Source organism: Schistocerca piceifrons, chromosome X (assembly GCF_021461385.2).
Source record: "Schistocerca piceifrons isolate TAMUIC-IGC-003096 chromosome X, iqSchPice1.1, whole genome shotgun sequence".
Lineage (NCBI taxonomy): Eukaryota > Metazoa > Arthropoda > Insecta > Orthoptera > Acrididae > Schistocerca > Schistocerca piceifrons.
The window spans coordinates 289,747,268-289,774,498 of record NC_060149.1 but is presented as its reverse complement, the minus strand read 5'-3'; positions in this window follow the sequence as shown (position 1 = coordinate 289,774,498).

The following is a 27,231-nucleotide window of genomic DNA, read 5'->3' as shown; positions in this document are numbered from 1 at the left end:
GTTTGCCTTTCCTTAATCTTTCTTTTAAGATAAGTCGTAAGGTCAGTATTGCCTCACGTTTTCCAACATTTCGACGGAATCCAAACTGATCTTCCCCGAGGTCGGCTTCTACCAGTTTTTCCATTCGTCTGTTAAGAATTCCAGTTAGTATTTTGCAGCTGTGACTTATTAAACTGATAGTTCGGTAATTTTCACATCTGTCAACACCTGCTTTCTTTGGTATTGGAATTATTATATTCTTCTTGAAGTCTGAGGGTATTTCGCCTGTCTCGTACATCTTGCTCACGAGATGGTAGAGGTTTGTCAGAACTGGCTCTCCCAAGGCCGTCAGCAGTTCTAATGGAATGTTGTCTACTCCAGGGGCCTTGTTTCGACTCAGGTCTTTCAGTGCTCTGTCAAACTCTTCACGCTATCATATCTCCCATTTCATCTTCATCTACATCATCTTCCATTTCCATAATATTGTCCTCAAGTACATCGCCCTTGTATAGACCCTCAATATACTCCTTCCACCTTTCTGCTTTCCCTTCTTTGCTTAGAACTGGGTTTCCATCTGAGCTCTTGATACTGATATAAGTGGCTCTCTTTTCTCCAAAGGTCTCTTTAATTTTCCTGTAGGCAGTATCTATCTTACCCCTGGTGAGATATGTCTTACATCCTTACATCTGTCCTCTAGCCATCCCTGCTTAGCCATTTTGCACCTCCTATCGATCTCATTTTTGAGACGTTTGTATTCTTTTTTGCCTGCTTAATTTACTGCTTTTTTATATTTTCTCCTTTCATCAATTAAATTCAATATTTCTTCTGTTACCCAAGGATTTCTAGTAGCCCTTGTCTTTTTACCTACTGTATCCCCTGCTGCCTTCACTACGTCATCCCTCAATGCTATCCATTCTTCTTCTACTGTATTTCTTTCCCCCATTCCTGTCAATTGTTCCCTTATGCTCTCCCTGAAACTCGGTACAACCTCTGGTTTAGTCAGTTTATCCAGGTCCCATCTCCTTAAATTCCCAACTTTTTGCAATTTCTTCAGTTTTAATCTACAGTTCATAACCAACAGACTGTTGTCAGAGTCCACATCTGCCCTTGGAAATGTTTTAGAATTTAAAACCTGGTTCCTAAATCTCTGTCTTACCATTATATAATCTATCTGATACCTTTTAGTATCTCCAGGATTCTTCCATGTATACAACCTTCTTTTATGATTCTTGAACCAAGTGTTAGCTATGATTAAGTTATGCTCTGTGCAAAATTCTACCAGACGGCTTCCTCTTTCATTTCTTACCCACAATCCATATTCACCTACTATGTTTCCTTCTCTCCCTTTTCCTTCTCTCGAATTCCAGTCACCCATGACTATTAAATTTTCGTCTCCCTTCAGTACCTGAATAATTTCTTTTATCTCATCATACATTTCTTCAATTTCTTCGTCATCTACAGAGCTAGTAGGCATATAAACTTGTACTACTGTAGTAGGCGTGGGCTTCGTGTCGATCTTGGCCACAATAATGCGTTCACTATGCTGTTTGTAGTACCTTACCCGCACTCCTATTTTTTTATTCATTAATAAACCTACTCCTGCATTACCCCTATTTGATTTTGTATTTATAGCCCTGTATTCACCTGACCAGAAGTCTTGTTCCTCCTGCCCCCGAATTTCACTAATTCCCACTATATCTAACTTTAACCTAACCATTTCCCTTTTTAAATTTTCTAACCTACCTGCCTGATTAAGGGATCTAACATTCCAAGCTCCGATCCGTAGAACGCCAGTTTTCTTTCTCCTGGTAACGACGTCCTCTTGAGTAGTCCCCGCCCGGAGATCCGAATAGGAGACTATTTTACCTCCGGAATATTTTACCCAAGCGGACGCCATCATCATTTAACCATACAGTAAAGCTGCATGCGGCTGTAGTTTCCCCTTGCTTTCAGCCGTTCGCAGTACCAGCACAGCAAGGCCGTTTTGGTTAGTGTTACAATGTCAGATCAGTCAATCATCCAAACTGTTGCCCCTGCAACTACTGAAAAGGCTGCTGCCCCTCTTCAGGAACCACACGTTTGTCTGACCTCTCAACAGATACCCCTCCGTTGTGGTTGCACCTACGGTACGGCTATCTGTATCGTTGAGGCACGCAAGCCTCCCCACCAACGGCAAGGTCCATGGTTCATTGAGGATGGCAGGGTGGAGGGGGGGGGGACATGTCAACGATATAGGTCTGTAATTGTGTGGATATGTCTTATGGCCTTTCTTCCAGTCGTTAGGTACCTTTCGTTGCTCAAGCGATCTACGATAAATTATTGCTAGAAGGGGAGCAAGTTCTTTCGCATAATCTTTATAGGTTCTTATAGATCTCTCCTCTGGTCCTGAAGCCTTTCCACTACTAAGCGATTGTAGCTGTTTTTCAATTCGGCGATCGGTTATCTCAATATCTGCCATTTCGACGTTCGGACGGCAATTGAAAGGAGGGACAGTGTTACGATCTTCCGCGGTGAAACAACTTCGGAAGACCGAATTCAGTATTTCGGCCTTCTCTCTGTTATCTTCCGTTTCTGTACCGGTGCAGTCCCTGAGAGAATGACTGAGCGAGGTGGCGCAGTGGTTAGCACACTGGACTCGCATTCGAGAGGACGACGGTTCAATCCCGTCTCCGGCCATCCTGATTTAGGTGTTCCGTGATTTCCCTAAATCGTTTCAGGCAAATGCCGGGATGGTTCCTTTGAAAGGGCACGGCCGATTTCCTTCCCAATCCTTCCCTAACCCGAGCTTGCGCTCCGTCTCTAATGACCTCGTTGTCGACAGGACGTTAAACACTAACCACCACCACCACCACCTGAGAGAATGAATAGATGATTTTGACCCACTTTCTGATTTTACATACGACCAAAATTGTTGTGGCTTGGCAAGACAGCCAAGCCACTATGAGGAAGCCGAAAGGCACGCGTTTAAGCTCACGCAGGCTGGCGTGAGGTCTGGAGCAGGACACGGAAATGAGACTAGTAAAAAAAGGTACGTAGCTTCTGGAATACTTAACTTTGATCCATAATTGGTGAACATCGCTCTTGACGGTACATGTTTTACAGCATCAATAGTAACTGGTAATGGCGCCTTGCTAGGTCGTAGCAAATGACATAGCTGAAGGCTATGCTAACTATCGTCTCGGCAAATGAGAGCGTAATTTGTCAGTGAACCATCGCTAGCAAAGTCGGCTGTACAACTGGGGCGAATGCTAGGAAGTGTCTCTAGACCTGCCGTGTGGCGGCGCTCGGTCTGCAATCACTGATAGTGGCAACACGCGGGTCCGACGTATACTAACGGACCGCGGCCGATTTAAAGGCTACCACCTAGCAAGTGTGGTGTCTGGCGGTGACACCACAAAAATCTTTTAGGGTTTTCACTCAGGTCGATTGACAACGTCTCATTTTCGCTTCGTTCAGCTTTTGCTTGTCAGCTAGGTTTTAACTTCTCTTGAATCTGAGATGAAGTGCTCTTGAAGTAGCGCTCTTCTAACACGGCTATTAAGCCATGGTGGATCTTTCCCGTCTCTTAGAACCTTACTCGGAACATACTTGTCTAGGGCATATTGAACAATACCTTTGAATTTTTTCCATTTTTTTCCACATCTTCGTCTTCATCACAGAATGTTTGATGCTGACTGCTGAAATACTCTGAATTTGCATCCTGTCCCCCTTACTGAGCAAGTATATCTTCCTACCTTTCTTAACATTCCTTGTAGGACCTTCGGCATAGATGCTGTCACAGTCTTATGATCACTGATACCTTCCTCTACTTCAACTGATTCAATAAGTTCAGGTCTGTTTGTTGCCAGAAGGTCTAAGACCTTACCCTCACGGGCTGGTTCTCAAACTATCAGCTCAAGGTAATTTTCGGACAAGACATCCAGAACAATGTCACACGATTCCCTGTCTCTGGCACCAGTTTTGATGGCATAACATTCCCAACCTATACGTGGCAAGTTGAAGTCACCCCCTATTACAACGGAATGATCAGGAAAATTACTAATGACATTCTGCAAGTTCTGTCTGAGGCGCTGTACAACTACTGATCCTGACCCAGGTGGTCTATAAAAGCATCCGATCACCATTTTTGACCGTTCTTTGATACTCAGTTTCACTAAGACTAATTCACATTCGGAATCCGTGATAACCTCGCTAGATTTTATCGAATTTTTTACTGCAATAAACACGCCACCACCATTGGCGACTAACCTATTGACGTGTGGCTTCAAACAGCTTTATGTTCCCAGTGCTATCTGTGCACTAATACTGGGACCTTTCCTTGGATGCTCCTGCAGTTTACTAAAATCATATTAATCTTTTCTATTTCTGATCTGCGAGGACCTATATTGTCTGATGTCGCTCTGGCTGATTTAACAGTCAAATCATGTTTGCTCCCAAGGTAGGGGTCCTCTAACTTAAAAAATCCCTATGTGCACGCCACACGTACGGCGCTACCCTAGTAGCCGCTTCCTGCGTGTAGTGCACGCCTGAAATATTAAGGGGAACCCTACAATTCTGCACCCGATAGCAGAGGTCGAGAAATTCTCTTCCGATCCCGTCGCAAAGCCGTCTAAGCCTCTGGTTTAGACCTTCCACTCTGCTCCAAACCAGAGGACCTCGATCAAACATGGATACGATGCTACAAATAAGACAGCTTAGCCTGCACCCCGAGTGCATTGATAGTTGCCTACACCAAGTCAGCCAGCCGCCTACACATCACGGATGAGGCCTCCCGGCAAACATACCGAATGCACACTGGAATTCTTTCTGGCTTTGCCTACTATCTCCCTGAGGGGCTTCATCACCCGCCTAACATTGGAGCTGCCAACGACTAGCATACTCACACTCTGTACTTGTCCGGACTGGGCAGGAAAATCGACTTCGTGTAATTAAAGACGTAGTTGTGTTTCACGTAACGATATTTTCTGAATCCGTGTTGAGTAGTGCCAATATATAATTTTATTCCTAGTAATTCATAATGTTTGAACACTGTGTGTGTTCCAAAATCCTCTAGCAAATCGATGTCCGTGATATAGATCTGCAATTCACCGTATTGTTTCTATTTCCTTTTTGTGGATTGATGTGACCTTACAAAGTGTCGTGGTGGGAAGGTAATGTGGGGGTGCCTACAAGTAACTTATGCCCGGAATATTCTACGCCACAGAACCACCCTTCAAGTAAACAACTGTGAAGCTGGTCGCAACGGATGATTTGAACGCAAATGACTGATTTGGAACCTTAGCAGTGAAACTGAAGTCGACGCTCTGCTCTACACCCCAAAATAACTTCTGTATTCTCTCTAACATGAATTAACAAGGATTAAGAGGTGACATGCACGATAACGATATATTGAAAAAACCACGAGTGAAATCGGACATAACGAGAACAAATAAACATTAATTAAATTGAAGTACCTCTTTAAAGCAACAAAGTACGTACTGCTGTACGGTTGAGAAAGTTTAGGAATGGGTTGAATAATTTATGCTATGTCTACCACTTTAAATATGGATAACACGTTCTGACTGACTCTACTTTTGTTGACAGAGATTGTGAAGCACTAAGCTGCAAGCTAACACGTTATGTGTAAATTGGACAGCAACTACTGCTGTTTGAAAAAGCTGCAGCGCCTAGAACAGCTCGGCCACCCCGGCCGTCTCTAACGTGAATCAAGGCACTGGCCCGAATATCACATCAGACTCGTCTCATAGCCAAAGCCTGAATATCTTTCTCATTCTTTTCACTATCACGTTCAAAAACACTCCACGTGGAGTACATTCGAAAAATTAAAACTACCAATCGAAATGCGGCAGCCGGCCGAAGTGGCCGTGCGGTTCTAGGCGCTGCAGTCTGGAACCGCGAGACCGCTACGGTCGCAGGTTCGAATCCTGCCTCGGGCATGGATGTGTGTGATGTCCTTAGGTTAGTTCGGTTTAACTAGTTCTAAGTTCTAGGGGACTAATGACCTCAGAAGTTGAGTCCCATAGTGCTCAGAACCATTTGAACCATTTTTTTGAATGCGGCAGCGCTTATTTACGCCAATCGCATAATTTTTCTCTCTCAGTGCAGCTTCCCTTCAAAACGTGCAAATTCTATTCCTCCAATCTTATCACTTTCTGTGACAGAGAACAGACGCCTTCCTGTACGTCTTCTGACGTCACCATCGGATTTCCAATCAAAACGTTGTTTCTCTGCTACGTGGAAAACCGCTTGGTGAGGGTGCCTATGTGACTTCTAAAAAGAGCAACTGCTATCCCGTCTAGAGTGTCAGGCGTTCTGCCACGCCGGTCCATTTCAGCCAGAGGCGAAATCTTTTCACTATCCTTACAAGTTTGGATCTCACAGGAAGGTCCACTGGAAATGTTGTCATGATTACTTACAGAATCTGAAGAAGGAACTCTCCTTGATAGAGATCAATTATCAGGATGCTAGTCCTTCGCGGTTCAGCTAAAGAACCTACAAAAGATTCTACCGCAAGCCTCTGGAATAATGTATTTTAACCTGCTGAGAGCACTTCTCAGCATGTTGCATGCAGCTGGGGGACCCCCTGCTCGAGTCTCACAGGTCTACTTGCGACTGTGTCCCTTCCTTGTTGCCGGCCGTTGTGGCCGAGCGGTTCTAGGCGCTTCAGTCTGGAACCGCGCGACCGCTACGGTCGCAGCTTCGAATCCTGCCCCGGGCATGGATGCGTGTCATGTCCTTAGGTTACTTAGGTTTAAGTAGTTCTAAGTTCTAGGGGACGGATTACCTCAGCTGTTAAGTCCCATAGTGCTCAGAGCCATTTGAACCATTTGAACCTTCCTTGTTCCTGAGACTGAAACCTGCCCGCATCTCGTGGTCGTGCGGTAGCGTTCTCGCTTCCCACGCCCGGGTTCCCGGGTTCGATTCCCGGCGGGGTCAGGGATTTTCTCTGCCTCGTGATGGCTGGGTGTTGTGTGATGTCCTTAGGTTAGTTAGGTTTAAGTAGTTCTAAGTTCTAGGGGACTGATGACCATAGATGTTAAGTCCCATAGTGCTCAGAGCCATTTGAACCATTTGAGACTGAAACCATGAAAGTGGCCTCTTCGCTATCTACGTCCGGCGAATTTCGCTTCCCCCAGTCACAGTCTCAACTGTTCAACAAAACATTCTAGTAAACACAAACTCAGATCCCATTCCTCAAATTACTCCGTGCAGTTAGATACCAATGAAATCAGTACCCAACCATTGTCAACTCTCTTTACTAAGCATCATATCGCTCACAGTGCCTTCATAATTAGATGCATGTATCCTAATTACATACGTACACACAATGTGAAAAATTAAAGTGAAAGAAAGATGTGCCCAGAGGACTTGCCATCTTTCAAGCTGTACGACTTTCCAGTCGTTCAGTGCAGATCTGTCATCGATCAAGCGGCTGTATATGATAGCTAAGTATGGAGCAATTATGTTAGCATACTCTGGAAGGAGCTTAATTGGTAAGTCTGAACTGGAAAACTGTTTTGTAACTCCGCTTTAGTGGCACTGTCATCGGAAGCATTACCATTGCCATTGCGCAGCGTAAGTATTGATAGTGGCTCGCCGTTGGCCTACTTTACATTCGACCGGAATCTCTTTGGATTTTCTGCCAGATTTCGAGAGAGAATTTCGTTATGGGACCTATTAAAAGCCTCTCGCACTGAAGTCGGCACCAAATTTCGAGCTTTTCTAAAACATCCACATTCTCGGAGATTTTGCATTCTGTTAAACTCGGCATCCTTAAGGGTACAAAAATTGATCTGTAGAAATCCGTTTTCACAAGTAATGCAATTTTCAGGTGAGCAATCGAAACACACCAAACAAAATGTACATGTTATAATCTTTAGGCCTGGAATAGATTTTGTATTATACTTTACAAAACAAATGTTATTAACATTTTACGTCTTTATTCTTCGTGTCTACATATTTGCAGCCCTCTGCCGCTAGAGGGCTCTGAGCTGTGGTGTGTAACATGGCGGTGTGTAACGTAACTGTGGCGGTACGTGAGAAAGAGCTTGCGGTCATCAAGTTTCGAATTCGAAGAGTACGTCCACACATGGAGCACCATCTCCTTCAGGATGACAATCCGGTGCCTTGGGTTCAGTGTCATCGATCATCCTCCGTTCAATCCCGACTTGGCACATCAGATTTTCGTAGGAGAAATGTGTTGGTCACCAGGGTACTATATCGAGAAATAAATTCTTAGATATGAAGAATAAAGGAGTAGAATGTTAATAACTTTTGCTTTATTTAAAAAGGTTTAAGAGTTTTCACATAAAAATTCGAGGCATTACGTTTTCGCACGCCCTCGTACCAGTAGGGTAGATAGATAACGAATTCCAGTTAAAAATCATTCAGAACCACGATTAAGTCAATACGACTGACAGACGCAGGAAAAGCAAGCATTAACAAGTGTGCAATTCTGCAAGTTTCTACAGTTAGACCTACAGGGCACAGAGTCAATGTAGCGACAAAAGCTATGGAGAGAAGGTGTCTTAAGATTTCTTCACTGATTGACGATCTGGCTGCTAGTGATTCTTTCACAGAAGAGGTAAAAATCTTTTCTCTAGCAAGATTAGCATTGGAAACTAAAGTAATAATTCCCTTGAGTGATAAACACTTTACCGCTAAGCTAGCGTACATATGTAGCAAACACCCCTCCATTGTTGTCCCAATGATGCCTAAGACGAAGAATTCGCAACGTATAAGTCAAACTAAGTTACAGTTTCTGTTGGAACGAGCTTCCTGGACTCAAAAAGATAAATTTGCTAGCTGTGTGCCATCCATTAAGTGATAATCGTTCAGAATATTTAACCTAACGACAAGAACACAATGAGTGAATTAGCTAGGATAATTATGGACAATTCCAGGAAGTGAATCGACGCTCATATAATTGCCAAATGTACTCATCAATATTGCCAATTTTCCATCAGACTAGCGACAGGCAGAGTACGTTTGATCAACCGATGTGTCTCTTGATCTGGGTAGCGTTGGAGAAGCTTGTACTTCAAATACGTGGCAATGTCGGCTGCCAGGGTGATATATACCAAAAAGACATTCAAAGCACGAAACATCAGACCACCATGAGCAACATGTGAATGCAGACGTGCTTCATTCGTAAAAGGATAGCTTCGCTCATCCCACTAGTCAATAAAGTACAGAAACATCTCTGTTTTTACGTTAGGTCCCAAATCTTTGTCCAAAAACTTGTGTCAGTTATCTTCCGTTAGCTTTCCAGACTTGTTAGCTGTTGCGTACACTTTATGATGCCGTTCTATTAATTGGCTTGCGTCTTGGTGGACTCGAGGACCAAATTTGCCACTGACTGCTTGGAGATACAGAAAAACGTTCGGTAACCATTTTACGGAAAGTGTTAATCCTACTGGATAGTGCACGTGTGCGAAACTCCATAAGTACAAAGCATCCATCGCAATGGAGGATCCAAGTGACAAGGGGAGGATCGACTCGAGATAAATATAAAATGATCGACTCCTGGAAGTCCGATCGCTTTATAGAGGCTAGAAACAATGGACGTGTAGTTACTACACGAGCATTGCGGCAATGGGCAATGGTTGCAGCAGACTCATTGCTGTCAGAAAATTTTGAATACCAAGCCTCAACCACATCGTGCGATTCTTTCAATGGGAAAAACAAAATTCGGCAACGTCCTGTCACAATCAAGCGACCACTATAATTGCTGAATTCAACCCTGATTGTATTATAAGTACGGATCAAAAAGCCTGTATACATCTCTACTAAGAGAACTTTATCGTTTTTAGATGAAAAAGTTACAGACATAGCTGTCGGCCAATTCATAGAAATCTACGATGAGATTTTGGACATGGAGGCGTTTCTGTGTATTTTTGACTTGTGGGAAGAGCATAGCTATCCCTCCTTACGCGATGGTCTGGTTGTCGATGAAACTGGAATATCGACGTGCTCTTTAAAAGCAATTCCGCCAAAGTGTATGCCGTTCTGTCAACCCTCTGACGCATACTTTTTCTGACAGATGAAGAATTACATTCGCCCATTACGGATGTGCCCTAGTCTCATTTCAAAGCAAGCAGGAAACCACAAGTAATAGGGACGTAATTAATAATTACACGTCTTGCTCAGTAATCAATTTCAGGCTCCAGCTTTCGATAAAGTGCTTTGGTACGAATGGTTTGCAGTGAAATTATTGCCAGAGCTCGAAATACACTCCTGGAAATGGAAAAAAGAACACATTGACACCGGTGTGTCAGACCCACCATACTTGCTCCGGACACTGCGAGAGGGCTGTACAAGCAATGATCACACGCACGGCACAGCGGACACACCAGGAACCGCGGTGTTGGCCGTCGAATGGCGCTAGCTGCGCAGCATTTGTGCACCGCCGCCGTCAGTGTCAGCCAGTTTGCCGTGGCATACGGAGCTCCATCGCAGTCTTTAACACTGGTAGCATGCCGCGACAGCGTGGACGTGAACCGTATGTGCAGTTGACGCACTTTGAGCGAGGGCGTATAGTGGGCATGCGGGAGGCCGGGTGGACGTACCGCCGAATTGCTCAACACGTGGGGCGTGAGGTCTCCACAGTACATCGATGTTGTCGCCAGTGGTCGGCGGAAGGTGCACGTGCCCGTCGACCTGGGACCGGACCGCAGCGACGCACGGATGCACGCCAAGACCGTAGGATCCTACGCAGTGCCGTAGGGGACCGCACCGCCACTTCCCAGCAAATTAGGGACACTGTTGCTCCTGGGGTATCGGCGAGGACCATTCGCAACCGTCTCCATGAAGCTGGGCTACGGTCCCGCACACCGTTAGGCCGTCTTCCGCTCACGCCCCAACATCGTGCAGCCCGCCTCCAGTGGTGTCGCGACAGGCGTGAATGGAGGGACGAATGGAGACGTGTTGTCTTCAGCGATGAGAGTCGCTTCTGCCTTGGTGCCAATGATGGTCGTATGCGTGTTTGGCGCCGTGCAGGTGAGCGCCACAATCAGGACTGCATACGACCGAGGCACACAGGGCCAACACCCGGCATCATGGTGTGGGGAGCGATCTCCCACACTGGCCGTACACCACTGGTGATCGTCGAGGGGACACTGAATAGTGCACGGTACATCCAAACCGTCATCGAACCCATCGTTCTACCATTTCTAGACCGGCAAGGGAACTTGCTGTTCCAACAGGACAATGCACGTCCGCATGTATCCCGTGCCACCCAACGTGCTCTAGAAGGTGTAAGTCAACTACCCTGGCCAGCAAGATCTCCGGATCTGTCCCCCATTGAGCATGTTTGGGACTGGATGAAGCGTCGTCTCACGCGGTCTGCACGTCCAGCACGAACGCTGGTCCAACTGAGGCGCCAGGTGGAAATGGCATGGCAAGCCGTTCCACAGGACTACATCCAGCATCTCTACGATGGTCTCCATGGGAGAATAGCAGCCTGCATTGCTGCGAAAGGTGGATATACACTGTACTAGTGCCGACATTGTGCATGCTCTGTTGCCTGTGTCTATGTGCCTGTGGTTCTGTCAGTGTGATCATGTGATGTATCTGACCCCAGGAATGTGTCAATAAAGTTTCCCCTTCCTGGGACAATGAATTCACGATGTTCTTATTTCAATTTCCAGGAGTGTATTTAACAACGTTAACTGGGTTGCTTATTCTAATGATAAATGACTACGTCATACATGTCTTCACACGTTGCTCGTAGTGTTCTTAATTTTTATGCTTTGAATTTTCTTATGATACAAGAGGGCGTGCTGAAAAGTAATGCCTCCAAATTTTTATGCTGAAGCTCTTAAAACTTATTAAATAAAACTATAGTTATTAATATTAAGCACATTTATTGTTCATGTAGAGATATTTGCAGCTCTCTACCGTTAGAGGTCTCCGAATTGTAGCGTATTACGTGGTGGTGTGTAATGTAACTATGCCAGTGTGTCAGAAACAGCATACTGTAATCGAGTTTCGAATTTGAAGAGTTCTTCCACACAGGGAGCAACATCTCCTTCAGCACGACAATGCCAGACCACACACAAGGTCTACAACATTTACAACAATCGGACGCCTCGCGTTCACTATCATCGATCTTCCTCCATACAGTCCCGACCTGGCACCATCCGATTATAATCTGTTCCCAGTACTTGAAGAGTACCTTCAAGGATTTCACTTTTATAGTGATGAAGCGGTTCAAGTAGACGTGAGGTTGTGGCACCGTCGTAGGGGAGTAATGATCTATTATAAAAAATCTGTTCAGTAGTATCCAGTACACAAATTAAAGGTTTACCGTCGGAAGGACACATCACAGAATCGATAATACGACGTGCTGGATTTACATCCAAACATCTAAATATATAAATTATTACACTGAGCATTAACTCGGCTTCCTGTAAAAAAAAAAAAAAAAAAAAAGGCTACTTCTTATAGATCGGTGAGTGTATCACGCCATGGGTGCTGATGGACGTGCCATTGCTCCGATAAGCAGAGTGACCGTGAATAGTATTGCTTTACGTTACACCTTGACTAGTGCTAGTAAAGCTGAATCGGACTTAGTACTAAAATATGCAGGTTCTATTTGTAATGCAATGCTCGAACGGCAAGCTGCTATTTGCCATCGGTCTGATTACTTTCGAACAATGTACTTTACCCTTCCTGACACGTTGTTCCTAAAACAGAAAATACACACCATAAGTGTCTACATTAATGGTAGACACTTTTGCTAACTATGCCAAGTTATTATTCAGATCAACATAAAGTACAAGATTTGCCAGTTATATATAATTACGTCTGTATTGCTAGGTACAACAAGCGAGAGTGATTAACGGGAAGAAGCTTCTTCCTTCAACAAACTTCTACTATTTTAACAACTGGCAGAATGTTTTTTACATATCGATACATTTATCTGAATTTATTCGCTTACATAAATGGTCTTTGCTTTTCTACTATTAATGAAGCGTCTATTTTATTTTTTATCTTTCGCTTGGATGGATACATTTTATCATGACATTATTTTATTCCTTACTATTTAGTCACCAAAGCCAAACTTTCTGTAATGACGCTATCAACAAACTGATTTCTCGTTGGCAGAAGTGTGTTGAGAAATAAATATCTAGACATGAAGAATCAGGGTGCAAAATGTTAATAACGTCTGGTTTGTTTGAAAGGCCTTAAGAGTCGTTACATTAAAAATTAGGAAACACAACTTTTCAGAACTCCCTCGTATGGTTCAGGGGAATGCATTGGTTCTCCTGAAGAAGAAAAGTAAAAAATCAAAGCAAACAGTGAGATACCAAAGTTTTTATGTTTTTAATTTTCAATCAGCGTTAATTACATAAGGATACATAAGATTCGTGGTGCTAAAATCTATTTTAGTAAGATTTGAAATGCTTATTTCTTTTATTAATAATCCCTTTGTATTTCTAGATGCCACAAAAAATGTTGATGTCGTTGATATCCCATTCTTCCGTGACAACAAAAGTGAAAAGAAAACAACATACGACTGGATTTGAACATGGAGCGCAAAAATTCAATACCGTGCTCTTAGCAAGAACGCTACCGGCTTGCTTCATCTCATGCTTTTCTCACAAACAGATGCAGCAGCGACAAAACCTTGACTGTCATTTTCTCGGAAACTAGTGAGTGTTGGCACATCAGACAAAACAGGTGTCCCTTTATTTTCATCCTTCTTTCACGACGCCAAGTTTCGACTGTTTCACAGGGCGACTTATGGTGAGTTCTCCTTGTTAGCTGCGATATCCCATAAATTTCAGAATGCTAGTTTGGCCTTATGTGGTGAATGCAAGTGGTACATGTTTCCGGTTCAGCAGTATTAATTTGGAAGTTACATGAGTGCTACAGAGATGACAGTGGTAGCACTGATTACTTTTTTGTCCCCGCCTCGCGGGTCAAGGCGAGACTGGTGAGCCTTATCTAAACTATTCCTTTACTACCAAGCCGATGGCGTTGGTACGGGTCCGCTTACAAATGTTTCCAGTAGTGGTATAATTGAGCCACTTAGTAAGATCGCATACTGCGTTGCACTGGGACTGCGATCTACATCTACATATACATCTCCATGGTTACTCCTAATTCACACTTAAGTGCCTGGCATAGGGTTCATCGAACCATTTTCATATTACTTCTCTACCATTCCATTCTCGAATGGCGAGTGGGAAAAAAGAACACCTAAATCTTTCCGCTTGAGCTCTGGTTTCTATTATTTTATTATGATGATCATTTCTCCCTACGTAGGTGGGTGTCAACAAAATATTTACGCATTCGGAGGAGAAAGTTGGTGATTGAAATTTCGTAAATAGATCTCGCCGCGAAGAAAATCGCCTTTGTTTCAGTGACTGCCACCCCAACTCGCGTGTCGTATCAGTGACACCCTCACCCCTATTGCGTGATAACAGGAAACGAGCTGCCCTTCTTTGCACTTTTTCGATGTCCTCCGTCAATCCTACCTGGTAAGGATCCCATACTGCACAGCAATATTCCAGTAGAGGACGGACAAGTGTAATGTAGGCTGTCTCTTTAGTGGATTTGTCGCATCTTCTAAGTGTTCTGCCAACAAAGCGCAGTCTTTGTTTCGCCTTCCCCACAATGTTTTCTGTGGTCGTTCCAATTTAAGTTGCTCGTAATTGTAATTCCTAGGTATAGCGTCGAGTGACGGACGCTGTCCTCCGCGATCACGATTTATCAAAGTAAGTGTCTAAAACTACTTGAAGAGATCTTCAGTGATATGTGTTTTGCGTTTGTTAGCTTTTTAGCTACGATTTCAAAACGGGAATTCATATTGAACCAATGATTTGATTTCGAAATGTTTAACATATTTCATCAGCCTCATTTCATATGCACCATTGAGCCAAAACATTATGACCACCTGTTTAGCAGCGTGTTGGTCCACTTTTCAAACACAATACAGCAGCCATCCTGCCTATCACGGATTCTACAAGTCCTTGATAGGTTTTCAGACGTATGTCTACTCACAGGCCACTAAATTCCCGCAAATTACGAGATGGTGGTTTATGGGCACGAAGCTGGCGCCCGATAGATGTTTCAATGGGTACAGATTTTGCTGGCTGAGACATTAATGTGAGTTCACTAACATTCTCCTCAAACCATTGCAGCGTGGTTCTGGCCATGTGTCGTAGAGAGTTATCCTGCTGGAATATGTCATCGTCATCAGAGAAGACTTCAACCATCAAGGGATGCAGGTGGTCCGCAACGATTTTCACTTAGTTCACCGCTATCATGGTGTCTTCGAGTGCTACCACAGGTTCCATAGAAGCCCAACTCAATGTACCCTACAGCATAATTCTGCTCCCACCAGCCTGCATGTGTGGAGCAGTGCACGTTTCAAGAAGCCATTCACCTGGATGACAACGTGTAAGGACCGAACCATCGGCCTGGTGTAACAAGAAATGCGATTCACTCGATAGGCGACATGTTTCTGTTGATCCAGGGTGAAAACTAAGTAATGCTGGGCCGACTGCAATCATAACTGAAGATGTCTTTGGGTCAAGACAGCAACACGTAGAGTCGTGTGATGTGGAGCTCCATATTCAACGATGGCCTTTGAACGTTGCGCTCCGAAACAGTTGTGCCTCCGCCAGCATTATACTCTGTCGTCAGACCTGCCACAGATCGCTGCCTATCCTGGATTACACAGTGGGGGTTCCTCCGACCTCTACGTTTTGTGATGAGACGTGGACGTCCAGTATCATATGTCCTACACATTAGACCACCATCCTTAAACCATTTGCCATAGGTAATCACAACAATAGTACGCAAACACCCGACCAGCTTTTCCGTTTCACTTTCAGAGATTCTCGTTTCCAGCCTCAGCACCACAACTATGTGCACTTTGTCAAAACTGCATTTACGGCCCGCATCTTCGAAATAATGACTGCCCATTCGTTTCGCTTACACATACATTTTTTCCTTACTGCGTCACGTGCCCGCAACACCACCAGGAGGCATTCACCCTCGAGAGGGCAGTGGTCATAATGTTTTGGCTCATCAGTGTATATTCGTTGCCTTATCGTTGTTCAACGTTTCTAAATTATTCTGCGGTCATGTAAAGTGTGAAGAGTATAATCTCAATATCTGTTCGTCCTTCTCGTTTTTTTTCTACACGACGCTCAACATTTGATGTGATGAGCCCATGATCTATCCTAAAAGCCTCATTAAGCCTTTCCAATGGCCTCCAAGATTAAATAAAGTTATAATTAACGTTGTCACAGAGTCAGATTCGTCAGAAAGTATCGTAATATGTAACATGTAAGTCTGGCTACACGTGCGGCAATACTGACCATACGACTTATCTCAAAAGAAAGATTAAGGAAAGGCAAACCTACGTTTCTACCATTTGTAGACTTAGAGAAAGCTTTCGACAATGTTGATTGGAATACTCTCTTTCAAATTCTGGAGGCGGCAGGGGTAAAATACAGGGAGCGAAACGCTATTTACAATTTGTACAGAAACCAGATGGCAGTTATAAGAGTCGAGGGACAAGAAAGGGAAGCAGTGGTTGCGAAGGGAGTGAGACAGGGTTGTAGCCTCTCCCCGATGTTATTCAATCTGTATATTGAGCAAGCAGTAAGGGAGACAAAAGAAAAGTTCGGAGTAGGTATTAAAATCCATGGAGAAGAAATAAAAACTTTGAGGTTCGCCGATGACATTGTTATTCTGTCAGAGACAACAAAGGACTTGGAAGAGCAGTTGAACGGAATGGACAGTGTCTTGAAAGGAGGATATAAGATGTACATACATCAACAAAAGCAAAACGAGGATAATGGAATGTATTCGAATTAAATTGGGTGATGCTAAGGGAATCAGATTAGGAAATGAGACACTTAAAGTAGTAGATAAGTTTTGCTATTTGGGGAGCAAAATAACTGATTATGGTCGAAGTAGAAAGGATATAAAATGTAGACTGGCAATGGGAAGGAAAGCGTTTCTGAAGAAGAAAAATTTGTTAACATCGAGTGTAGATTTAAGTGTCAAGAAGTCGTTTCTGAAAGTATTTGTATGGAGTGTAGCCATGTATGGAAGTGAAACGTGGACGATTAATAGTTTGGACAAGAAGAGAAGAGAAGCTTTCGAAATGTGGTGCTACAGAAGAATGCTGAAGATTAGATGGGTAGATCACATAACTAATGTGGAGGTATTGAATAGAACTGGGGAGAAGAGGAGTTTGTGGCACAACTTGACTAGAAGAAGGAATCGGTTGGTAGGACATGCTCTGAGGCATCAAGGGATCACCAATTTAGTATTGGAGGGCAGCGTGGAAGGTAAAAACCGTAGAGGGAGACCAAGAGATGAATACACTAAGCAGATTCAGAAGGATGTAGGTTGCAGTAGGTACTGGGAGATGAAGGAGCTTGCACAGGATAGATTAGCATGGAGAGCTGCATAAACCAGTCTCAGGACTGAAGACCACAACAACAACAAGTCTGACTTAGCAGCTGAACTTCGGTAATTCCCATGTGATCGTTGTGATAACCTAGATGCGTCATTATTGTGAAACAACCGGGAAATAAACTATGAGAAAAATGCACCATCTGCGAAATACTGCATAGAAATTCCGTATCATGTTCACCTCTTCTTCTTTCTTTGGTTTCTCTCTGTCTTAAGTTGTCTGAAAACCGAAAAGCTCACACAGTAGGTGCCTTTTGCTTTTATTGCCAAAGCATCACCGGTAGTTACGTTGTAGACAAAGTTCAGTGAATACACATACTCGCACAACAAAACTACTTTTCTCTTGGATTTAAAATCCACGTCATAGAGTTCAATGTATCAGTCTTAATGTGAAGGTTTTACATTGCACGTCCAAAGGTAAGAAAATGGACTTCTTAGAAGAAGTAGACATATACAGTCATAACGAAATAGTACGTAATCGGTTACTCAATGATGGTTCAAATGGCTCTGAGCACTATGGGACTTAACATCTTAGGTCATCAGTCCCCTAGAACTTAGAACTACTTAAACCTAACTAACCTAAGGGCTGATGACCTCAGCAGTTAAGTCCCATAGTGCTCAGAGCCATTTGAACCATTTGAACTAATGTTTACTAACTTACTCTAAGGTTTTTTGCTTACATTTTACTGCATATAATTGTGTGAGGCTACTTTCTCGGGTCGCCTCCGGTCACCTGAAGTGCCACGTCACGTGACTCCGTTTAAAACTCGTGTGCGTACATTACGTATAATTTATATCAGTGCTTTAGAGTTTCAGTATTTATTTCCTGTAGTAGCTTTTGTGCAAGGAGAGTTTCTAGTAAAATAAAACTGTTGATATATCCGTTTTCACTGGAGAAATATATTCCTGTTTTAAGAGCTAGCGGATCTTGCAATCTTAGGCTGTAATTAGATCTATGCAGCAGTACATTTTAGAGTTTATTTATTCTCCTCGTTTATACGTATTCTGTATACATTCCAACCTCAGCAGTGCCTCTGTCGAGTATTTTTCTCTTTGTGGGGCCTATCTGTACTTTATCAGTTACTCCTCACTGCTTTACTTCTATTTTTTGAGATCTTATTCAGTTTTTTACACAGTACGATATGGACAGGAGCTGTGCTTGTTGTGAGCGGACACAAGGAGAATTAGCTGGAGGCTATGTTGGCCACATTCGAGAGGCTTCTGGCTACTGCTCAAAGCTGCGGCGACAACAGAGCGCCATTGACGAGACCTGGTTGTCGCTGAGTCTTGTCGATACACAGCACTTGGCCGACTCGTCTTCACTCGAAAGGGAGTGATGGACGGTGGTAAATTCGCACTTCACTGGAAGAAAGGCGAAAGAGGGAACGGGCCAAAAGGCTGGCTCCTTAAGCCTTAGCAAAAGATACAAGTTGCTACCCAGTATGGATAATACTTCGGAACCAGCACGGGATGCCTCTCCTCTAGGGCCAGCGGTCGATTTTCCTGCCCAGTCAGGACGAATGCAGAGAACGGATATGATAGTCATTGGAAGCTTCAACGCTAAACGGGTAACGGAGCCCTTCAGTGAAATAACATGCAGGGCGGGAAAGAATGCCGATGTGCACATGTCCGCTACGTGGAGGAGGCTCTGCAGGCGGCTACCGAGCGCTGTGGGTGTAGTCAGCTGAGAATGGTGCCACATGTCAGCAAGAATGACGCCTCCCGCTTGGGTTTTGAGGCCATCCTCTGTCCCTTTCGGTGGATGGCTGATTTGGTGAAGGCAACTTGCATCGCACGCGGGTAGCATCGTACCCAGTATGGATCGCAGTCATCTGGTTTGGAGCAGAGTAGAAGGCTTAGATGGTTCCGCAACGGTATCGGATGTGAATTTTTCGGCCTTCGTTATCGGGGGGCGAATTGTACGATTCCCCTTAATAAGGCGTACACTACACGCAGCATGCGACTACTATGGTAGCAGTGTACGTGTGGTGTGCATATGGGTGAATTTCCTGCCGAAATCTAAGATACATCAGCCACCATGTTCACAGAAAATGCTCGTCCTCGCACTTCGGGTATAGGAAAGGTTAATATGATATTAGTAACCCGCAGGAGCGACCAAGGAAAGGTCTCAGAATTAGTCTTTCTTATTGGAAGTTATGATGTCCAGATAGTATTAGGAACCGACAATTGGTTGAAAACGGAAATGAATAGCATCGAAATCCTAAGTTCGTATTGGAATATTTATCGTAAGGCTAAGTTAGTCACCAATGGTGATGGCATATTTACTGCAGTACAAAATTCGACGGCTACTAGCGAGGTTATCACGGATTCTGAATGTGAATTAATGTGGGAAAGTTAAGCATCAAAGGTCTGTCTAAAATTATAGTCGCATGCTTTGACTGAGCGCTTAGACCAGGAGCTGTAGTGGTAGAGCGCTTCAGAGGGAACTTCCAGAGTATCGGTAATAACTTTCCTGATCATGCTGGAGTCACGGGGGTGGCTTTAACTTGCCAGGTGTAGACTGGGAGAGCCATGTTATCAAAACTGGTGCAAGAGACAGGGATTCGTGCGAAAATTTTCTGCATGTCTCGTCCGAAAATTACTTCGAGCAGATAATTAGAGAAACAACCAGTACAGGTAACGTCCTGGATCTCCTAGCAACAAACAGACCTGCACTTTCCGAATCAGTTAACATAGATGAAGGTAGATGTGATCAAGAAGCTGTGGCAGCAGTTATGACTAAGGGTATTACAAGGAATGGTAAGCATTGTAGGAAAATATTTTTGCTTAGGGACAATGACAGGATACGAACTGCAGAGTAACCGAGTAGTCAGCATCAAATATGCAGTGCTGAACACGAAGATATGGAACGAAAATGGAAAAAAATACAAAAGCACCGTTCAGTAGGCCTTAGACAAGTGTGCTCCCAGCAAGGCCTTAAGGGATGGGAGATGTTAGACAGCTCAGACGTAAACAAAGAGAGATTCATCGCATATTCAAGAGAAGCCAAAACTAAGCTTACAAACAAAAGCTCAACGAAGCGGAAGTGTCGGCCGGAGTGGCCAAGCGGTTCTAGGCACAACAGTCTGGAACCGCGCGACCGCTACGGTTGCAGGTTCGAATCCTGCCTCGGGCATGGATGTGTGTGATGTCCTTAGGCTAGTTAGGTTTAAATAGTTCTAAGTTCTAGGGGACTGATGACCTCAGAAGTTGAGTCCCATAGTGCTCAGAGCCATTTGAACCATTTTGAAGCGGAAGTGAGTATAAGATAAGCACTGAGTAAAGCGTTCAATCTCTTAGAGAAGTTTTTTCAGCTGATCTGACTAATAACTCCAAGAAGTTTTGCTCTTACTTAAAATCAGTAAGCGGTTCGAAATCCTCTATCCAGTCACTCAGTGACCATATTGCTCCCGATACAGAAGATAACAGTGAGAAGGCCGAAATATTGAATTCGACCCGGCAAAACTGTTTCACTGGGTAAGTTAGCAATTCAGTCCCTCCTTTCAATCATAGTAAGAGCGTGGAAATGGCGGATATTGAGACATCCGATCGCGGAACAGAAGAACAACTATAATCGCTTGGTAGTGGAAACATACTAGGACCAGATGAGATACCTGTAATTCTACATCTACATCTACATCTACATTTATACTCCGCAAGCCACCCAACGGTGTGTGGCGGAGGGCACTTTACGTGCCACCATCATTACCTCCCTTTCCTGTTCCAGTCGCGTATGGTTCGCGGGAAGAAAGACTGCTGGAAAGCCTACGTGGGCGCTCGAATCTCTCTAATTTTACATTCGTGATCTCCTCGGGAGGTATAAGTAAGGGGAAGCAATATATTCGATACCTCATCCAGCAACGCACCCTCTTGAAACCTGGACAGCAAGCTACACAGCGATGCAGAGCGCCTCTCTTGCAGGGTCTGCCACTTGAGTTTGTTAAACATCTCCGTAACGCTATCACGGTTACCAAATAACCCTGTGACGAAACGCGCCGCTCTTCTTTGGATCTTCTTTATTTCCTCTGTCAACCCGACCTGGTACGGATCCCACAAGTATAGGTCGAACGAGTGTTTTGTAAGACACCTCCTTTGTTGATGGACTACATTTTCTAAGGAATCTCCCAATGTATCTCAACCTGGCACCCGCCTTACCAACAATTAAGTTTATATGATCGTTCCACTTCAAATCGTTCCGTACACATACTCCCAGATATTTTACAGAAGTAACTGCTACCAGTGTTTGTTCCGCTATCATATAATCATACAATAAAGGATCCTTCTTTCTATGTATTCGCAATACATTACATTTGTCTATGTTAAGGGTCAGTTGCCACTCCCTCCTCTAAGTGCCTATCCGCTGTAGATCTTCCTGCATTTCGCTGCAATTTTCTAATGCTGCAACTTCTCTGTATACTACAGCATCATCCGCGAAAAGCCGCATGGAACTTCCGACACTATCTACTAGGTCATTTATATACACTCCTGGAAATTGAAATAAGAACACCGTGAATTCATTGTCCCAGGAAGGGGAAACTTTATTGACACATTCCTGGGGTCAGATACATCACATGATCACACTGACAGAACCACAGGCACATAGACACAGGCAACAGAGCATGCACAATGTCGGCACTAGTACAGTGTATATCCACCTTTCGCAGCAATGCAGGCTGCTATTCTCCCATGGAGACGATCGTAAAGATGCTGGATGTAGTCCTGTGGAACGGCTTGCCATGCCATTTCCACCTGGCGCCTCAGTTGGACCAGCGTTCGTGCTGGACATGCAGACCGCGTGAGACGACGCTTCATCCAGTCCCAAACATGCTCAATGGGGGACAGATCCGGAGATCTTGCTGGCCAGGGTAGTTGACTTACACCTTCTAGAGCACGTTGGGTGGCACGGGATACATGCGGACGTGCATTGTCCTGTTGGAACAGCAAGTTCCCTTGCCGGTCTAGGAATGGTAGAACGATGGGTTCGATGACGGTTTGGATGTACCGTGCACTATTCAGTGTCCCCTCGACGATCACCAGTGGTGTACGGCCAGTGTAGGAGATCGCTCCCCACACCATGATGCCGGGTGTTGGCCCTGTGTGCCTCGGTCGTATGCAGTCCTGATTGTGGCGCTCACCTGCACGGCGCCAAACACGCATACGACCATCATTGGCACCAAGGCAGAAGCGACTCTCATCGCTGAAGACGACACGTCTCCATTCGTCCCTCCATTCACGCCTGTCGCGACACCACTGGAGGCGGGCTGCACGATGTTGGGGCGTGAGCGGAAGACGGCCTAACGGTGTGCGGGACCGTAGCCCAGCTTCATGGAGACGGTTGCGAATGGTCCTCGCCGATACCCCAGGAGCAACAGTGTCCCTAATTTGCTGGGAAGTGGCGGTGCGGTCCCCTACGGCACTGCGTAGGATCCTACGGTCTTGGCGTGCATCCGTGCGTCGCTGCGGTCCGGTCCCAGGTCGACGGGCACGTGCACCTTCCGCCGACCACTGGCGACAACATCGATGTACTGTGGAGACCTCACGCCCCACGTGTTGAGCAATTCGGCGGTACGTCCACCCGGCCTCCCGCATGCCCACTATACGCCCTCGCTCAAAGTCCGTCAACTGCACATACGGTTCACGTCCACGCTGTCGCGGCATGCTACCAGTGTTAAAGACTGCGATGGAGCTCCGTATGCCACGGCAAACTGGCTGACACTGACGGCGGCGGTGCACAAATGCTGCGCAGCTAGCGCCATTCGACGGCCAACACCGCGGTTCCTGGTGTGTCCGCTGTGCCGTGCGTGTGATCATTGCTTGTACAGTCCTCTCGCAGTGTCCGGAGCAAGTATGGTGGGTCTGACACACCGGTGTCAATGTGTTCTTTTTTCCATTTCCAGGAGTGTATATTGTGAAGAGCAATGGTCCCATAACACTCCCCTGTGGCACGCCTGAGGTTACTTTAACGTCTATAGACGTCTCTCCATTGAGAACAACATGCTGTGTTCTGTTTGCTAAAAACTCTTCAATCCAGCCACACAGCTGGTCTGATATTCCGTAGTCTCTTACTTTGTTTATCAGGCGACAGTGCGGAACTGTATCGAACGCCTTCCGGAAGTCAAGGAAAATGGCATCTACCTGGGAGCCTGTATCTAATATTTTCTGGGTTTCATGAACAAATAAGGCGAGTTGGGTCTCACACGATCGCTGTTTCCGGAATCCATGTTGATTCCTGCAGAGTAGATTCTGGGTTTCCAGAAATGACATGACACGCGAGCAAAAAACATATTCTAAAATTATACAACAGATCGATGTCAGAGATATAGGCCTATAGTTTTGCGCATGTGCTCGACGACCCTTCTTGAAAACTGGAACTACCTGTGTTCTTTTCCAATCATTTGGAACCTTCCGTTCCTCTAGAGACTTGCGGTACACGGCTGTTAGAAGGGGGGCAAGTTCTTTCGCGTACTCTGTGTAGAATCGAATTGGTATCCCGTCATGTCCAATGCACTTTCCTCTCTTGAATGATTTCAGTTGCTTTTCTATTCCTTGGACACTTATTTCAATGTCAGCCATTTTTTCGTTTGTGCGAGGATTTAGAGAAGGAACTGCAGTGCGGTCTTCTTCTGTGAAACAGCTTTGGAAAAAGGTGTTTAGTATTTCAGCTTTACGCGTGTCATCCTCTGTTTCAATGCCATCATCATCCCGGAGTGTCTGGATATGCTGTTTCGAGCCACTTACTGATTTAACGTAAGACCAGAACTTCCTAGGATTTTCTGTCAAGTCGGTACATAGAATTTTACTTTCGAATTCACTGAACGCTTCACGCATAGCCTTCCTTACTCTAACTTTGACATCGTTTAGCTTATGTTTGTCTGAGAGGTTTTGGCTGCGTTTAAATTTGCAGTGAAGCTCTCTTTGCTTTCGCAGTAGTTTCCTAACTTCGTTGTTGAACCACGGTGGGTTTTTCCCGTCCCTCACATTTTTACTCGGCACTTACCTGTCTAAAACGCATTTTACGATTGCCTTGAACTTTTTCCATAAACACTCAACATTGGCAGTGTCGGAACGGAAATTTTAGTTTTGAGCTGTTGGGTAGTCTGAAATCTGCCTCCAATTACTCTTGCTAAACAGCTAAACCTTCCTCCCTTTTTTTTAATATTCCTATTTACTTCCATATTCAGGGATGCTGCAACGGCCTTATGATCACTGATTCCTTGTTCTACACTTACAGAGTCGAAAAGTTCGGGTCTGTTTTATCAGTAGGTCCAAGATGTTATCTCCACGAGTCGGTTCTCTGTTTAATTGCTCGAGGTAATTTTCGGATAATGCACTCAGTATAATGTCACTCGATGCTCTGTCCCTACCAAACCTCCTAAACACCTGAGTGTCCCGGTCTATATCTGGTAAATTGAAATCTCCACCTAAGACTATAACATGCTGAGTAAATTTATGTGAGATGTATTCCAGATTTTCTCTCAGTTGTTCTGCGACTAATGCTGCTGAGTCTGGAGGTAGGTAAAAGGAGCCAATTATTAACCTAGCTCGGTTGCTGAGTATAGCCTCCACCCATAATAATTCACAGGAACTATCCACTTCTATTTCACTACAGGATAAACTACTACTAACAGCGACAAACACGCCACCACCGGTTGTATGCAATCTGTCCTTTCTAAACACCGTCTGTGCCTTTATAAAAATTTCGGCAGAATTTATCTCTGGCTTCAGCCAGCTTTCTGTACCTATAAAGATTTCAGCTTCGGTGCTTTCTATCAGCGCTTGAAGTTCCGGTACTTTACCAGCGCAGCTTCGACAGTTTACAATTACAATGCCGATTGCTGTTTGGTCCCCGCATGTCCTGACTTTGCCCTGCACCCTTTGAGGCTGTTGCCCTTTCTGTACTTGCCCGAGGCCATCTAACCTAAAAAACCGCCCAGTCCACGCCACACAACCCCTGCTACCCGTGTAGCCGCCTGTTGTGTGTAGTGGACTCCTGACCTATCCAGCGGAACCAGAAACCCTACCACCCTATGGCGCAAGTCGAGGAATCTGCAGCCCACACGGTCGCAGAACCGTCTCAGCCTCTGGTTGAGACCCTCCACTCGGCTCTGTACCAAAGTTCAGCAGTCAGCCCTGTCGACGACGCTGCAGATGGTGAGCTCTGCTTTCATCCCGCTAGCGAGACTGGCAGTCTTCACCATATCAGATAGCCGCCGGAAGCCAGAGAGGATTTCCTCCGATCCATAGCGACACACATCATTGGTGCCGACATGAGCGACCACCTGGAGATGGGTGCACCCTGTACCCTTCATGGCATCCTGAAGGACCCTTTCCATATCTGGAATGACTCCCCCCCGGTATGCACACGGAGTGCACTTTGGTTTTCTTCCCCTCCCTTGCAGCCATATCCCTAAGGGGCCCCATTACGCGCCTGACGTTGGAGCTCCCAACAACCAGTAAGCCCACCCTCTGCGACTGCCCGGATCTTGCAGACTGAGGGGCAACCTCTGGAACAGGACAAGCAGCCATGTCCGGCCGAAGATCAGTATCAGCCGGAGACAGAAAGAACTTGCTCTCCTTCTAGGAGGTAGTTTATCGTAGATCGCTGGAGCAACGAAGAGTACTTACGCACTGAAAAAAACCATAAGTCATTTCCGTTTTCGAGAAGAGTTGTAGGACAAATGTGCATCATATAGGCCCACATCGTTCACATCACTCTGTTTTTGAATTTAGGAATATGATTTTTCTCAAGAATTATGACGTTTTTGGAGAAATAAACTTTTCTCTGTAAAAATCAACATGGATTCCGCAAAGAGAGATTTGCGAAACTCAGCTCTCTCTGCTCCTCCATGCGAGTCATAGCACTATAGACAACGGCACTGAGATTGCCGAATGTCGGACCAGAGTTGAGACTGTATGCAGAACTTTCTTTCAGATAGAACTCAAACGTCTCTCTTAATGGAACAAAATCAACGGATGTAAAAGGAATTTCACCTCAAGGAATTGTGATACGACGGTTACTTTTCACAATGTACGTAAATGATCTAATAGAAAGGATGGGAACCTCTTTAAAACTGTTCACAGATGATGCGGTTGTCCATAAGAAAGTAACAATGCCAGACAACAGTATGGATTTGCAGAACGACTTACACAGGATTGATGAATAATGCAGACTCTGGCGCTTGACCCTGAAAGTAAATAAATATAACATATTGGACATACGTGGCAAAAGAAATCCGCTGTTGTACGTCTACATTATTGATGACAAGTTGCTGAAAACAGTATCTACCGCAAAATATCCAGGAGTCACCATCCGGAGTGACTTTCAGTGCAATGATCACGTAAAACAAGTGGCAGGAAAAGCAAATGCCATACTGAGATTAATAGGAAGAATGCTAAGGAATGTAGCTCGTCCATGAAGAAAAGGGCTTACAAGACGCCGATTCTTTAGTTTTGCTCATCAATCTGGGATCCTTACCAAGTAGGACTGATAGAAGAGACTGAGAAGATCCAACAATGAACGGCGTGTTTCGTCACGGGATCGTGTAGTCGGCGTGAGAGCGTTATATAGCTCCTCCACAAACTCCAGAGGCAGACGTTATAAGAGAAGCTTTGTGCATCACGGAGAGGTTTACTACTAAAATTTCGAGAGAGTACTTTCCGAGAAGAATCTGAAAACATGTTAATTTCTCCAACATACATCTCGCGAAATGACCACGACGAGAAAACTCAAATTAGAGCCAATACAGAGGCTTACCGACACTCGTTCTTCCCACGATAGTGGAACGGGGGATCAGTTACCGGTATCGGAAG